The sequence below is a fragment of the Macrobrachium nipponense genome, chromosome 38 (genome assembly GCF_015104395.2).
Source record: "Macrobrachium nipponense isolate FS-2020 chromosome 38, ASM1510439v2, whole genome shotgun sequence".
Lineage (NCBI taxonomy): Eukaryota > Metazoa > Arthropoda > Malacostraca > Decapoda > Palaemonidae > Macrobrachium > Macrobrachium nipponense.
This window is the reverse complement of record NC_061098.1, coordinates 29,154,093-29,171,592: the sequence shown is the minus strand read 5'-3', so window position 1 is coordinate 29,171,592 and position 17,500 is coordinate 29,154,093.

The following is a 17,500-nucleotide window of genomic DNA, read 5'->3' as shown; positions in this document are numbered from 1 at the left end:
TACGTGATTTCAACGCACGTCAGTTAGTAATGTCTTGCATATATGGAAGCCGAATATCCAAGTGAATCTACGCTTATAAAACAAAAAACAAAAAGATAGTAATGTGTAATATCATTATTATTATTACTTTAAAAACACTAGGCCTACATGAAACAAAACTGTAAAAACGTTACCTTAGCCTACAAAAAAACCCTGTACGAATCGGGATCCATTTATGTGAAAAAGGCGAATTAATAATTAGAAAAATCTAATACACCAACTAATATAAATAATGTACAGAATTCAAAAGCAATTATAACAACCCAACTGCGAAAGCATTTGCATTAAACTCTACTTGGCCTAGAAGGCAGTGATTGCCGAATGAGCATAAACAACTAAAAGGTTAAACAAAAAGAAACGGCAGTTTCAAGTAATTATCGCTTCCATTGAGTGTGCCTTGTGAGTTTATCCTGAATAGACTAAAGATGTTGATTCCCATCAATTGATTTCATTGTTAATATACCGTTTCAACTGCATCAAGTCTTCAGCCTCATTACTGAGAGAGGTTAACAACCAGTTGTGGTTCATAACACTAGAATAGGCTGCGACTTCCTACTACTACAGTACCAGTTTATCAATTTCAATACAAGACACGTGGTTATACAAAGTAAAAATGTAAATATACCTTTAATAATAAATAGTATGGCCTTTCGAGTTACCGCAGATTAACCTGAGCAACACTAATGTGGCTGTTTTCATTCACTATTCAGAAATAGGCCTAATTACAACACTAATGTCGTTGTGTTCATCGACTATTCACAAGCATGCCTAATTATGATATTATTATGGCTACGTTCATTCACTATTTAGAAATAGGCCTAATTATAGCATAAATGTGGCTGTGACCAGATTTAGAATTGTATAACAATCTCAGGCCTAATTTATCAATAGATCAATGGTCAGAATATGGCTAGCATTCATTTCCTATAATAACAAATATACAAATTAATATTCACCTGGTCGAAGATCTTGGTATATGTTTCTGCATTCCTTAATATCCATTGTGCATTGTAGGTAAAATTCCTGTATGTATATTTCTGTATAACCTCTTGGATACTTTATTGTGAATTGTGTATCTTTTTTTCTTTGTTTACGATTTAAATCAATTTTCTATTCGTAGTCGCAAACACAAAGTTAATGAAGATTTTAGGCCTATTACCACACAAAACCGGAGCTCCTTATTTTGTTCCGTAAACAAAAATAAAAATCAAAAAAAAAATGCACTGTTTTTAAAAGTAGCAAGATGTTATGTATAACATCAATACCCATTTGTCGTCATAATTATATTCACAACCGAACCGCACAATTAAATAATGAAGCTCAAAATTCCATATTTTGTTCCATAAACACAAACAAAGCGGCACAATTTTTTTTCAAATTTTACGTTTCTTCAGTTAACGTATGTTTTATGCTTTAATCAATAGCCATTAGTAGTCACAACCACATAATTGATTAACGAAACTCAAAGTTCCTTAATTTGCTCCGTAAACACACACAAAGCCGTAGATTGTTTCGTAATTACTAACAATGAAGTTCAAATTATCTTTAGTTAGGTAACACAACCACAGGGAAATTCTCTTAATAAAGACGAAATAGCTGCGGTATTCGGAGAGAGTACTTAACGTCCGTCATCATTGACAATTGTAAACAAACTAAGTACTGGCAGTTCATGACAGCTCCTTATGGCGGTTAATTGTCCAAGAAAACAGCAACATTCGGATGTTGCCACTTCGTTAGATAACAACTAAAGGAGTAGGGAATCATCGAAGCGAGACAAATTGACTCATTCCTGTTCACATTGAATGAGTCAACGGAGTTCGTGGCCATGAAATATCAGTTTGGCCATTTATGCAAATGCTACAAATGCACAACAGCAAAACCCTTTCCTAAGAACTCTCGTCTGCAGAAAAAGAACAAGATATTCAATATCTTGAAGTAATTAATGTCAATTCAACAGCCATGTTTCCCGGTATTTTAACCATTTTAAGCTTAATTGAAGTATTTTTGATGGCGCAAACTGTTGAGTTCATCTGGCAACCTTGCCTCAGTACCCACTCTGATTTTGTATACCCGTGAATCGCTATGACTATAGACTTATCCTACGTAAACGGTGTTAATGTAAAAAATACATTCAAATTATTACAAATAGTGTTGGTCCATGGGCGGCGATCTTAGGAGAGACAAGGCGAGTCTTGCCTCTACCCGACTACCTCCCTCGTTCGGTAAAAACAACAGCTCCTCGGACCTCGTATCCGAGAAAACCATCATTTTCATTCCGTTGTATTTGCTGATCGTTCATATAACGTTTTGCTGAGAGTTTAGTGTCTTAGCGTTCGCGGTGTATGTAGTAGTTTCCTTGTCATAGTGCTAAGCGCTTGTGTTTAACTTTACGAGGACAAAATTTGCATTATCTGTGTTGTGATTGCCGAAGGAATCAGTGACTATGCCTGTACTTACGGACAAAATGGGCCTTATATCTTCTTTGTGTGATAAAAGACATCTTTAACCATGTGATTGTGTCTTCGAATAGTTATCTTTTTATCGATAAACCATCGATTTGCGTATACCGAGACGTACGAATACAACAGGAATGCAGCTGTATCGGAATGGAAAGTAGATATACACTTATCCCTTTATTTATTCGCGCTGAGCTTATATTTGTTATATATGGTCTAACTACAGCAGGAACTATTGAAAAACCAATTGATTGATAAGAAACTACGCCTTTAGAGAACTTACTAATTTATTTATTTATTTATCTATTTATTTTACTTTACAGGAAGCAAGTGTAGCAGACTACGGGACTTTCAATATTAAGTGATGCATTTACCTGACAGGTAAGAGTCTCGATATTCAATCGGTTATCATGTTAGACTAAGGACAGAGTTAGACTAAGGATAGAGTTTGACTAAGGACAGAGTTAGACTAAGGACAGTGTTAGACAAGGGAAGAGTTAGACAAAGAAGAGGGTTAGACAAAGAAGAGAGTTAGACTAAGGGGAGAGTTAGACTAAGGACAGAGTTAGACTAAAGACAGTTAGACTAAGGGGAGAGTTAGACTAAGGGTAGAGTTAGACTAAGGGAAGAGTTAGACAAAGGACAGAGTTAGGCTAAGGGTAGAGTTAGACTAAGGGAAGAGTTAGACAAAGGACAGAGTTAGGCTAAGGGAAGAGTTAGACAAAGGGAAGAGTTAGACTAAGGGGAGAGTTAGACTATGGGAAGAGTTAGACGAAGGACAGGGTGGAGGCTAAGCAAGAGTTAGACTAAGGACAGTTAGACAAAGGGAAGATTTAGACTAAGGGCAGAGTTAGAAAAAAGGGCAGAGTTAGAAAAAGGGCAGAGTTAGAATAAGGGCAGAGTTAGACTAAGGACAGAGTTAGACTAGGGAAGAGTTAGACTAGGGAAGGGTTAGACTAGGGAAGAGTTAGGCTATGAGACAAGTTAGACTAAGGACAGAGTTAGACTAAGGACAGAGTTAGGCTAAGGCAAGAGTTAGACTAAGGGACAGTTAGACAAAGGAAGATTTAGACTAAGGGCAGAGTTAGAAAAAGGGCAGAGTTAGTAAAAGGGCAGAGTTAGACTAAGGGATTCAGGACAGAGTTAGACTAGGGAAGAGTTAGACAAAGGAAGGGTTAGACCTAGGGAAAGGGTTAGATAGGGAAGAGGTTTTAGGCTATGAGACAAGTTAGACTAAGGACAGAGTTAGACCAAAAGGAAAGTTGGGGACTAAGGGGAGAGTTAGGCTGAGGGACAAGTTTGAGCTAAGGAAAAAGAGTCAGACTAAGGGGAGAGTTAGAGCATGCGGACAGATCTCGTGATTAGGAATTCTGAAGCTTTCGGAATATGGGAATTATGTAAAAAAAAACGTGTATATATATATATATATATATATATAATATATATTATATATATATATATATATATATATATATATATATATATATATATATATATATTGACCAGGAGTGGCATTCGGTAATAATGTTCAGTAATTGTATTAATACATAATGCTTGAAGTTTGACACAGTGTTTGCAAAATTAGAATTCACAAATGTAACATGTAATACTAGGTGGTGCCTATCATGGATTCGGGGTGGAGTATGAGCCCCCTTCACCCCCCTTCTCGTCTCTCTCTCTCTCTCTCTCTCTTCTCTCTCTTTGTGGCCCTTGCTTTAAGCTTCTCTGGCCCGCAAATGCTACGATAACTAACTCTATTCGAATGACCATTTGCAGGTTTTCGTACTTATATTAGTCATGACGGAATGAATAACATTAAAATTTTTGTCAGTTCACGTTTCGTTCAATATTTATTGCAAGGGATTAATAAGCGGCCAACTTGTTGCTCTCCAGGCTTATTTGTCATGAGATTTAATGTCCGGAATAGGGTGTTTATAATTAGGTCTATAGCCATAAAAGTGTCATATTTATGTATTTATTCTAGAATGTCACTAATTACGACGAGGGTAAGTCGTAGTAGTGACGACTGATATAACTGCCTCTGATATAACTGTTGGCAGGTGAAGTTTTAGGAACTTGGCTTTAAGTTCACCACTTCCGCCAAATAACGGAACCTTGTTATTTCACGAACTTGCTTGGCAATTTAACATATTGTTAGGCTTATACCACATGAATGGTTGCTTGTGATTTTTCAAAAATAACAATTGTACTAATTTTAGACAGGATACTGTGAATTAAGGTTTTACATTAACAGAAGCACCATTCTTAAATGAAAAGTAGGAAATTAGTGTAGTGAAAGGAGGTCCCCATGACCTGGGAATCACTTCAACTTCGTGGTCATAGCTTCATGTCAGGATGCCAGAAAACTTCCAATCAATCGTGGTCATAAGTCTCGGTCATTTTTTGCCTACTCCGGGGGATGGATAAGGTCAATGACCCATTTTGGGTCATGGTTCTATTGCCATATCAATAATCATCTGGAGGACAGGCCTCCCAGGAACTAGGCCTAAGTGGATGTGACTACCCTTGGTTGTAGCATTTTCAGTGCGAATTGTTGGAAATTAGTAGCCTATAGCTCTTTTCAATTGTATCAGATTGTATTAATGATCTGGAATGTCTTGAGGTTAAGCATTCTCTCATATTTGGAAATAAAGTTTTATGAAGAATTCCCTTTGGTTTTTAGGGCGTTGACATTTTTACTGTTCGTAGTCTTCTGCTTGTTCACCTTGACTTCAATCTGTAGTCTCAGTGAGTACGTCACCATGTTACAGGCTCCGTTTAATAATTAAACCAGGCTATGTAGCCTATGCAGTAGTTTACCATCGTTCTGAATGTAATGTTTAATCTTTCATCGTGGATTAAGTTTCTTGTAAGACGTTTTTCTGAACCCGTTTCTTTCAAGATTTTCATTGCTACGATGTCCAAATTAGGCCTATCAGAGATCTGACATAGTCAAGGTATGATACCGGTTTTAAATTTTAGATCTCATAGACTTTAGCTAAAACTAGCATCGTACTAGTTGTTACGTTGGATACGGCTGAATTATATAGGCTGCCCGTGTGGTATCAAGACCACCGAGATAGAAGGCCTATTCGAAAGAAATGTAAACAAACCTTGGCCAAAATCTATCATTTTTGGTCTGCCAGTTATTAAGTTACTTATTTTCTCGTCTACACTAATTAGTGTACACCAAATAATACTTACTCGAAACACAAGTTATAAGATTAATATAAAATGCTGAACCAAAACAATTTGTTTAGTTACAATACAGTGTCTACCAAAGAACAAACAGCAGTGCATAGGTTTACGTCAAATAAAAAACATGGTTCTTTCTACTATGAAATAATTCTCTCTTACATAAAGTCATTAGTTTAGTATTTAAATTTTCTAACTTTCTCTTTGGCTATAATAGTTATTTCTTGAACAACCAATTATTCAATGAAACGTTAGTAGAAACTCATATTGTTAATTTTCTGTTTTTCTGTACTATAACTTTCATTACTTATTGAGCAGCTTATCTATTATTTACCCTTTGACATTTAAACGTTTAAATTCATGATTGTCGACCAAATGTAAAATTTTGACATTTGCATCCTGAATAAAAAAGGAGTGATTTTTTCCAATAGTTAGTAAAGCTTGAACGATATATTCATTGGATATTAGTAAAACTAAATGAACATTTTGTTTCTCAAAGGTGTAGGGAGATAATGCTTTTAATGATAGTTTATATGAGTGTTTTTTTTTCATAGAGTAAACATCTATATCAAACAGTTTTTCAAAGGGTGAATGTGGGCATAATGAATTTCGTTTTCCAAATATTGACGTCAATGAGAGCTGAGGTACTTCATTGTTTTACTTATAACTTTCTGGCCAAGCCAATTATTCCTTGATATATGATGTACAATGCAAAACACTGTAAAAAATGATTTTTTCTAGGCCTATAATTACTTTCTTCAGTGTGCAGTGCGGAACAGCAGCTTTTATGGTTCAATTGGGAATTTGTGCAAATTACTTGAATTTAGACTTTACCTGTTCAACATAGAGTAAAATGCACCAGTTGCAGCTTCACTATAGCCAAAGGCTGAACCAGCAATATTTTTGCCTTAATAATGAAAATATGGTATTAAGTACGTGATTTCATCCACCATCAGTATCACTATTTTGTCATTGGGTAGTAATGATTTACCATTTAATTACTCATTTTGTTATGATGCTGGGCAGAACTGTTTGAAAAAATATTCTCATGATGGTACAGTAATTTTGAGGGGAACAACTATAGGTATAACAAAAACACAATATTACCAGCTCTGATGAATAATCAAATTTATTCAGTCATTAACTAGAGCTAAAATTATTGTTAAAAATGAGATAACTAGTTTTATAAAATTATTGCCAAAAATGAAATTACTAGTTTTATAACAGCAATGCAATATATATTGCAGTGTTAGAAATACATTCAGGCAGTATCAGCTCTCTGGAGTTACTGAATATCTGCCTAATGATATTTGTATCATGAACATCTATAGGAATCTTGAGATCTCGTAAGTGACGTACTTCAGTGACATGGAAAATGCATGTGCTGTACAGTTAGGCTTAACTGTATGGTAAGGCATTGTGGCACAAGTATGGTATTTCATTAATCTGTACTGAAGTTTTTACCTGAAGAAGAAAGATAGTCTTTTAATATTTTTACGAGTATATATGAGCACTGAAACCTAGTAATACGATGAGTATAGGTTAGGTTAGGTAGTGAAATTTCTAAAGCATGCTCCCGTTTTGAACCTGTAACCCTTAGAATACTATGCAGTACTACTTTTTTGTTCACCTTAACCCATGCTAGGCCCAAAAGGATTGTCCTATGCCTTTGACTATTGTCAATGGAAACTTGCCTATTTCCCCACCACTATACTGTAATTAAATTGTGATGAACCTAAACTTATATGTCTGTGCTAATGTAACTCTTGAGTACCTTGTTTAAAGGTTCTATCACACAGTTAGGTATCATGTTTGCAACCTTCTTACCTGACACAGGGCCCTTGTCCCAATTATTGCAATATTGCTCTTTACCACATAGGCTACAGCATGCTTTAAATTTCTTCTGGGGTTTCTATGCACTTGCAGTACGTAAGTTTACCCTTCTTAGGTTTACTTGTTTGACATGTTTGCCCTTTCTTTGCTTGTTGGTAACTGTTTATATGCTGCTTGCCTTACCTGACTACTACTACCATTATTAGTCTCGCCTATTATGACATTTAAATTGTTTTTTTTTTCCAAAGCTTCAAAAGTCCTGAACAGGAGTGTTTGACACAGGACTGTTGTTTGGACACAGGCTACACTGGGTGTTGTTGGACACAGTACACTGGGGTGTGTTGGACACAGTTCTACGGATTTTTGGATTGGGGCATAGGCCACACGGGGTGTTTGTTGTTGGTTTAGGCTACACTGGGAGTTCTTTGACTTAGGCTAGCCTATAACTATTCGACTCTGTTAAGCATTGGTTGACATGAATTCCTACTAAAATTCAATGTAAGCTTAACCAGTCTTTATTTATATTGCACCTGACCGTGTTGCTCACAACTTCTACCTAGAATGCAGACTGTATTTATATTGCAGTCGAAAGTCATCCAGAGAGAAAAGTCAAATAGCTAGTGCCTGTTGCAGTGAACTTATTGCTGAGTTTATCTGCTTACCAGTTACCACAGTAAGTTTGTCCAAAAAAAGGACACTTGATGTATCCATGGCTGGCTACCTCATGATGCCATATAAGTTTTAGGTATTTCTACAGAAGCAGTCCGCACGGACTGCAAGGAACGTAACCGCGGATACGACATTCACTAGGGATTGGGGCGTCCAATGTATTTCGCCGTGTTTAGTACTGGCCCCTGGGGGGAATTAATTACAGTCATCCGAATAATATTACTTAAAATTCTTGTTCAGTAGGTAAAACTGCATAGAAAAAACCGCAACTGCCATAGTCTTGGCCGCTGCGGTAAAGTACCTTGATATACCAAGTTTTATGTAACGGTTCATAAATAAAACAATGGAGCCACGAAAACACCTCATGTTCCATTTGATTGTAAGAGGAAGGAAGATCGAGTGTCGGACTCGGGACCGGGAGTGAGTCGCCACTCGCAGTCACTCGCTCGGACCACCAGGCCCCAGGGTCGACGTCATGACGTCATGACATCACGTCCAACAGGCGTCTATCTCGCTGGTCTTAGTGGTATCTGGTGGGACTCCCTAATTATATTAATAAGTAGGGTGCTTATTAGCAACGCAGCGTAAGTTATTATACTAATATTAAGGGAGTCATTAAGTTAAGACCGTTCGAAGCAATCCTCTCTCTTTCTCTCTCTCTCTCTCTCTCTCTCTCTCTGTCTCAAGGGTTTATATTATATTCTGCCGCTTTCCTCAAGCTATTTAAAGCTGAAGTAGGCTTCCCATAAACAGAGGTGTAGCTTTAGTAGTGTCATTTCACTGCTAAATGTGGTTTGGGAGGAAAAGTTAGCGATATTGTATTCTTAGACGATGTTATTGTCATGCCGTTTTTTTTTTTTTTTTTGTTTTTTTTTTTTTTTTTTTATCAGCAAACAAGGACAGTTCTCTTTAGGTTTAAATGATTCATCTCAGGACAGTTGTATGTTTAATGTATATAAAACTTGAGGCTTCTGGAAACGTGTAATGCTATTTGTAGTCGAATACATTGAATTTGTTAGATGTTTGGTGACACTTAGGTTAAAAGAAAGATTTATTCCTGTGTGGTAGGCAGCGAATGTTGTGTTTGTTGTGTTATATATGTGTGTATATATGTATATATATATATATATATATATATATATATATATATATATATATATATATATATATATATATATGTATATGTATATGATATATATATATATATGTATATAGAGAGAGAGAGACCGAGGAGAGAGAGAGAGAGAGAGAGAGAAAGTAGGACACATATGAAAAAATATTTTGGAAAGAGAGTAATAAAAGTCAAATATGGTGAGAGAGAGAGAGAGAGAGATAAAGGACACAAAACAACAAAATATTTAGCAAAACTCTAGCAATAAAAGTCAAAAATGGTGATTTTACAAAACTTCTGACATGGAAGTGTTTACACTTCTTATATTCCTTCTTTGTTGACTTGAGTCAACATGGAGAGCACCTGTTCGCCTTACCAACAGAAATGGGAAGCTACCCAAAAGATTGTTGTTTTGTGGGAGGGGGGTTGGGGAGGGGGATTCTTTTGATGTTCACATACACCCAAACTGCAGTAGATGTAAAGTTGAGTCTTTATTAACAAATTCGTCAAAATCATTGTTACTTTATTTATTTATTTTTTATTTTTTAGGAACATTATTACCAAATTTATCATTTTAGGAACATTATTACCAAATAAGTTATTTTTAATTAACATTATTGATTTTGCTCGTCTTTGCTAACATTATTATATTGTATTTCCCTTTACCTCCTCTTACTTCTTCCTAATGAACACCTTAATATTCTTTGGAAGCTTGAAGAACTTCAAGTCAGTGGCCCCTTTGGTGGGCTTGTTCCATTTGAATAGATTTCGTCTTCAGAATAATAATAATAATAATAATAATAATAATAATAATAATGATAATTATGATAATAATAATAATAATGATAATAATAATAATATTATCATTATAATTATTATAATTATAATAATTATAATAATTATAATGATAATAACAATAATATTATTATTATTATCATTATTATTGTTATTATCATTATTATTATCATTATAATTATTATCATTATTATTATTATTATAATTATTATTATTATTATAATTAATAATTATAGTTATAATTATAATAATATGTATTTTGGTAGAAGACCCTCTTTTAGGCAAATACTGTTAAAAAGAATGGCAGAATTAAGCGAGTTGATTTTTATATATTGTTTTTTTGTCTATTTTCCTTTACAATTCGCTTCTCAGACTCAGCGATGTTTCTGACCAATATTCATATTGGGAATTTTCAAAATCATCAAATGCTGAAGGTAATCTTTTATTGGAACAGGATATCAGGTCCAGGTCAAGCAGGGGTCATCGTCAGTGCTGGTATATTCCGTAGTTCAGTTTCGGGGCCGGGTTCGTTCTTCGGTTTAAGGGCTGGTATTGGTGCTGGTATATCTGGTATTACGTAACGTTTCGACCTTCTCGCAGGTCATCCTCGGAGGAGTCGTTTGAAGAGACTGTAGCAAGAAAGTCTGTGGGGCGGTTATTTATAGTGGCGGCTCGACTAGAGTTGCATTCTCATTGGTCGGGGTGCCCGGTCTTGGACGAAGTGTCGATCTCGCCTGAAGGTCTCGGGGATTCTCTCGTGCGAGCGCCACAGTAGTGTTCCCCGGGGATGAATGACAGGAATTCCGTCCGTAGCAGGAATCCTGTCATCCCGTGGGGGCTCCTGATTATCTGGTATTGTCGGGGGGTCGTTTTTCGCTGCTCTCTCGGCGGCGGTGGGAAGGAGAAACGTTTCTTGGGTGATGTTAAGATTTGGTTTCTCCTTGCCTATATGGAGGGCTTCTAGGAGGCGCAGACGCCGGGGATCCGTTGGTCTGGTCTATTGTTTCGATATTAGGAATAATTTATTTAATTTCTTTATCGTTTGTTATGAGCAGTCCTGGCGTGGTTGAAGATGGCTCCTTCTTGAGCGTGGCAGGAGATTCGTTTGGAGAAACGCATGGAGGTCATACCGACGTATTTGCCGAGGCATCCTCGGACGGGGGATGTAGTAACGGTAGACCACACTCGTCTTCTTCAAGGGATCCTGCAGGGGCGCCGAAGGGTTGTTTTCTCATCACCAGGCCTGCTCGTCTTCTTCGTTTTATAATAATAATTAACTTAATATTTTTGTCCGGGTCGGCGGGGCTGACGTTTCGTCGATGATCTTTTTGAGGGCTTGTTCGTCCTCCTTGTACCTCCGGTGGAAGTGTCCCTTGTAGAACAGCTTGATGGACTCTGCAACATCGGGGCGGGTTCCTGGTGGTACCAGGCTTCCATATTTTTCCTTATAGATTCATCAACAGCACGATTGGTGTCCGTTGTCGACGAGGACCTGGGCGGCGCGCTCCAACTCACTGTGTGTGTCATTCCAGGAGGAGCAGTGTGAGAGGGCCCTCCTGACGAAGGCGCTGATGGTGGAGCGCTTATACCTCTCAGGGCACTCGCTCTCACCGTTCATGCACATACCCAGGTTCGTCGGCTTCGTGTACACCTTCGTGCTGAATTCTGAATCTCGCTGTTCGACAAGAACGTCAAGGAAGGGGAGGCGGCGGTCTTTGCAATGTTCAATCGTGAACGTGAGGCAGCTGTGGTCGTGGAATGCACGTCGCAACTGCTCTATCTCATCCTGGGAGTCGGCGCAGACGAAGGTGTCATCAATGTAGCGCACGTACATCCTCCGGTTTGTTGGAATTCTGGAAGACCCTCTCTTCGACGGTACCCATATAGAAATTGGCGCAAAAGGACCCCAAGGGGGAGATCCCATCGCCACGCCGTCGATCTGGGTGTACATATAGTTGCGGTGATCTTGGACAGAGTTTACAGGGACCCCGGCACTCCATCCTTAAACATCCCAGAACATGTCCTTCGAGCCCTGCTGGAAATCTGTACTAAGAAGGCCCCTTTTGCTGATCACCGCAACTATATGTACACCCAGATCGACGGCGTGGCGATGGGATCTCCCTTGGGGTCCTTTTGTCGCCAATTTTCTATATGGGTACCGTCGAAGAGAGGGTCTTCCAGAATTCCAACAAACCGAGGATGTACGTGCGCTACATTGATGACACCTTCGTCTGCGCCGACTCCCAGGATGAGATAGAGCAGCTGCGACGTGCATTCCACGACCACAGCTGCCTCACGTTCACGATTGAACATTGCAAAGACCGCCGCCTCCCCTTCCTTGACGTTCTTGTCGAACAGCGAGATTCAGAATTCAGCAATTATTATTTTCATTATAATTATTATATTAATTATTAATTAATAATTATTAATAATTAATTATAATTATATTAATAATTAATAATTATAATTATATTATTAATTATACAACTATAATTATAATTATAATCATATTATTATTATTATTATTATTTTTTTTTTTTTTTTTTTTTTTTTTTTTTTTTTTTTTTTTTTTTTTTTTTTTTTTTTTTTATTTTTTTTTTTTTTTTTTTTTTTTTTTTTTTTTTTTTTTTTTTTTTTTTTTTTGTTTTTTTTTTTTTTACTCTATCACAGTCCTCCAATTCGACTGGGTGGTATTTATAGTGTGGGGTTCCGGGTTGCATCCTGCCTCCTTAGGAGTCCATCGCTCTTTCTTACTATGTGTGCCGTTTCTAGGATCACACTCTTCTGCATGAGTCCTGGAGTACTTCAGCCTCTAGTTTTTCTAGATTCCTTTTCAGGGATCTTGGGATCGTGCCTAGTGCTCCTATGATTATGGGTACGATTTCCACTGGCATATCCCATATCCTTCTTATTTCTATTTTTCAGATCTTGCTACTTATCCAATTTTTTCCCTCTCTTTCTCTGGCAAACTCTGGTGTCCCATGGTATTGCGACATCAATGAGTGATACTTTCTTCTTGACTTTGTCAATCAACGTCACGTCTGGTCTGTTTGCACGTATCACCCTATCCGTTCTGATACCATAGTCCCAGAGGATCTTCGCCTGATCGTTTTCTATCACTCCTTCAGGTTGGTGCTCGTACCACTTATTACTGCAAGGTAGCTGATGTTTCTTGCACAGGCTCCAGTGGAGGGCTTTTTGCTACTGAATCATGCCTCTTTTTGTACTGGTTTCTGTGCAAGTGCCGGGCATTCACTTGCTATGTGGTTTATGGCTTTCACTTTTCGTATTGCACTTCCTACATATGGGAGAGATGTTATTTCCGTCTATCGTACTTTGAACATATCTGGTTCTTAGGGCCTGATCTTGTGCCGCTGTTATCATTCCTTCAGTTTCCTTCTTTAGCTCTCCCCTCTGTAGCCATTGCCATTGTCATCGCTGCTAGTTCTTTTAGTCTGTCTCATGTATTGTCCATGCATTGGTTTGTTGTGCCAGTCCTCTGTTCTTTCTGTCTTTCTCCTGTCTCTGTATATTTCTGGGGTCTTCGTCTGCTTTTATTAGTCCTTCTTCCCATGCACTCTTTAGCCACTCGTCTTCACGTGGTTTTCAGATATTGCCCACCGTGCTCTGTTTTCGATGTTGACGCAGTCCTCTATACTTAGTAGTCCTCTCCCTCCTTCCTTTCGTGTTATGTATAGTCTGTCCGTATTTGCTTCTTGGGTGTAGTGCTTTGTGTATTGTCATATGTTTCCTGGTTTTTCTGATCTATGCTGCGGAGTTCTGCATTCGTCCATTCCACTATTCCTCTGCGCTGTATCTGATTACTGGCACTGCCCATGTGTTTATGGCTTTTATCATATTTCCGGCGTGAGTTTTGACTTGAGTATCGCTTGAGTCTCTGCATATATTCTTTCCTGATCGTGTCCTTCATCTCTTGGTGTTTTTATATCTCCTCCTTCCATTATTCCCAGGTATTTGTACCTGTCTCATCTATGATGGTTGATGTTGCTCCCATCTGGTAGCTTTATCCCTTCAGTTTCTCGTTACTTGCCTTTTGTATGTTGACTAAGGCGCATTTTTGTTTCTATTCCAAACTCCATCCTGATGGTCCTCAGATACAAATCCTTACAGTCTGGAATTAGGGTATCTATTTCCTTGATGCTCTTACCATACAGCTTGATGTCGTCCATGAACATCAGATGGTTGATTCTGTTGCCTCTTTTCTTGAGTTGGTACCCGGCATCCATCTTCTGTAGTACTTTTGTCATGGGAATCATGGCTACTACGAAGAGTAGTGGGACAGTGAGTCGCCCTGGAAGATCCCTCTCCTGATATTAACCTCTGCTAGTCTTATTCCAGAGCTTTGTAAGTATTGTATTCCAGTTTGTGCATTGTATTTTTGAGGAAGCTGATGGTATTTTCCTCTGCCCCATATATTTTCAGGCATTCTATTAGCCATGTGTGTGGTATCATGTCGAAGGCTTTCTTATAGTCTATCCATGCCATGCTTAGGTTGGTTTTCCTTCTCCTACTGTTATTATTATTATTATTATTATTATTATTATTATTATTATTATTATTATTATTATTAGTTATTATTATGTTTATATCCACAATTAGTATATAAAAATATATATCTATGTAAAAATATAAAACAAAGACTTTCGAACACCTGAACGGTGTTCTCATCAGTGTGACGTTAAAATGTAATGAAAAGGAGGAGTTTCCCCTCCGAAGAGCATCTAAAAAAAAAGGTGGGCGGGACGAGAAAATAATAACAGCCCACCACCATCGAAGTGCTGGTTCGTGTTTTAGATAATCCAAACTCAAACAGGCAGTTGCAAAGCCAACCTCCTCGATCTCCGAACCTGCGAAGTTGCTCCTGCTTGCACTGCATAGGTGCCATAGTCGGAAACATCCGCTGGGACGTCGGCTATCTGGAGAGAGATGGGAAGAGGAAGCAGAGCATCAGGGTTCACATGGTCAACGTCAGTTTTAAAATTAAATTCTTTTAAGTATTGTCTGGCAATGAAACTGTTTATAAAAAGGTCTTCATTGGTAAAAGACTTATTATCCTCAAAAGATATTCCCATGTTTATAGCGGCGCCTTCAACTAGTCTTCTCACGTGAGAAACGTCGCTTTTAATAATAATTTGTGCATCATCCCAATTGATTCTGTGGTCTAAATTAAAATTGTGAGCCACCAAAGATCATAGGCCCTTCTGTGTTCCCTTAATCTGACCTCTAATCCCCTACCACTTTCCCCGTAGTAACAACCACTGCTATCCTGACATGGAACCTTGTAAAGACCGTTATTTCTCTTGGTACTGTTATTATTCTTTGTAAGAGCTTTGCCAAAGTGTTTTTTTTCTTTCTTAATTCTTTCGTTTGAGGGAGAGGAATCCCCACGTTTGCCAGACTGTATCTTGAAGACCGCATTCAACAAGCCTCCTGGGATGTGGAAGCGAAATTTCTGTCCCTTCGCGAAGCCTTGAGATGCCTGCGAGAAGTTCTTCAATCAGACTGTTTTGAGGGTGAATTTCTTAACAATAATAATAATAATAATAAACTGAAGGGAATGTTTCTCACGTGTAATGAAAACACTTTCTTGAGTTAATTTCAAGGATGTCCATGATTGTAAAGTAAACTTATATCTATATATTCGTCAAGGAATAGCAGAAGTAGAGGACATGCTGGGTCAGATCTCTCTCTCTCTCTCTCTCTCTCTCTCTCTCTCTCTCTCTCTCTCTCTCTCTCCTCTCTCTCTCTCTCTCTCTCTCTCTCCAATTCTTAATCAAGTGAAAATGAAAGTCGAATGTGAATTCCACCCTCTGTTAAAGGTATGACTAAAAGAACCTCCCGTAAATTTGTGAAAAATATCATAGAACTTTTTCTGCTTCCTCTCATTTTGGACAGTATTTTAAGGCAATTTATGCTTTGAAAAAAATATATCTTTAAACTCATACCCATTTTATCACAGACGGTTATTAGTTGTCGATCTGAGCAGACGTTTTAAATTTTATATACAGTTCGAAAAGACAAAATTAAAAAGAGCATAACTAAAACTAATGGTTAGACATTTAAAAAATATTACCCGTTCAATTTTAAAGAGAAAAAAGTGTTGGACGGGAAATGTGTCCCATAGATGCTTACGAAATCCTTAAAAAAAATAATAATAATAATAAAAAAAAAATTCTAATAACTTTGAAAATTGGAAGGAAAAATCAAACCCTTTGTTGCATTTGGGGGAAACGCGAATGGAAATCAGGCTAAATTTAAAATGAGGCTCCGGAATGGTAACTGCTGTCATGGAAAAGTCTCGTATTTATCACATTAAAGGAAGGAAATGTTGTAGAGAAAACGTCGACAAAACCGAAGGCGATTAAAAAAAAATTTAAAAAAAAAAAAAAAAAAATCAACTCGACCGATGGATTGTTTTTGAATGTTGGAAAATAATTTTGGAATTTTTATGTAAACGTATGGATGAAAAGTACTTTCCCATTTTTAAAAAGACCGTGCAAGTAATTGGTCTTGTGAATACATCTACAAAATAGATTTACATACCTGGTGCTTGTTAAGTTGACGTTTTACCTCTGAAGAAAATGAATAAAGGAAGCATGATTGCAGGTCTACATTTACCAGCAACATCTTTAATTCAATTATTTTTAGCCTAGAGATACATTTTTTTTTTGTTTGGCAATTAATCTCTCGTCACGCGATTTTATATTTCTAGAGCAGCTTTGGTTTTTTTTTTTTTTTTTTTTTTTTAACCAAATATAAAACATCTTTTATTTTACTTATTTTTAGTCTAGAGATACTTTTGTTTTGCCAATTTCTCCTCAGGCTGCTAAAAAGTTTATTCTCAGGTTTTTATAATATTGTAGTGAAGCTTTGCTTTTTTTTATTTATTTTATTTTTTATCTATTTTGCCAAATATAAAGCATCTTTATTTTAATTATTCTTAGCCTAGAGATACTTTTGTTTTGCCAATTAACCTCTTCTTAGGCTGCTAAAATGTTTATTCTCAAGTTTTTATATAACAGGGTGTCCAAAAAGTCCCAGTACCATTCTGGGCAATAAATACTTGTAATGGTACTGGGACTTTATGGACACCCTTGTATTTGTTAGCGAAGCTTTGGACCTTTTTTTTTCTTTTTTTTATTTACCTTGCTGTGTTTTCTCAGGCTTTTAAAAATTTTATTTTCAGGATCTCTCCAGTCCCCCAGTGGATTGCCTGACAGCCCCAAAAATTCCTGAAAATTGAATAAATCTTCGTATAGTTTTGCATAATTTTTCCAGCATTTTCATAGCTGTAACAGTTCATTCATTTCTTTTTCACCATACAGGATGTTGTCCATAAAGTCCCAGTGCCATTACAAATATCTAATGCTCAGAAAACCAT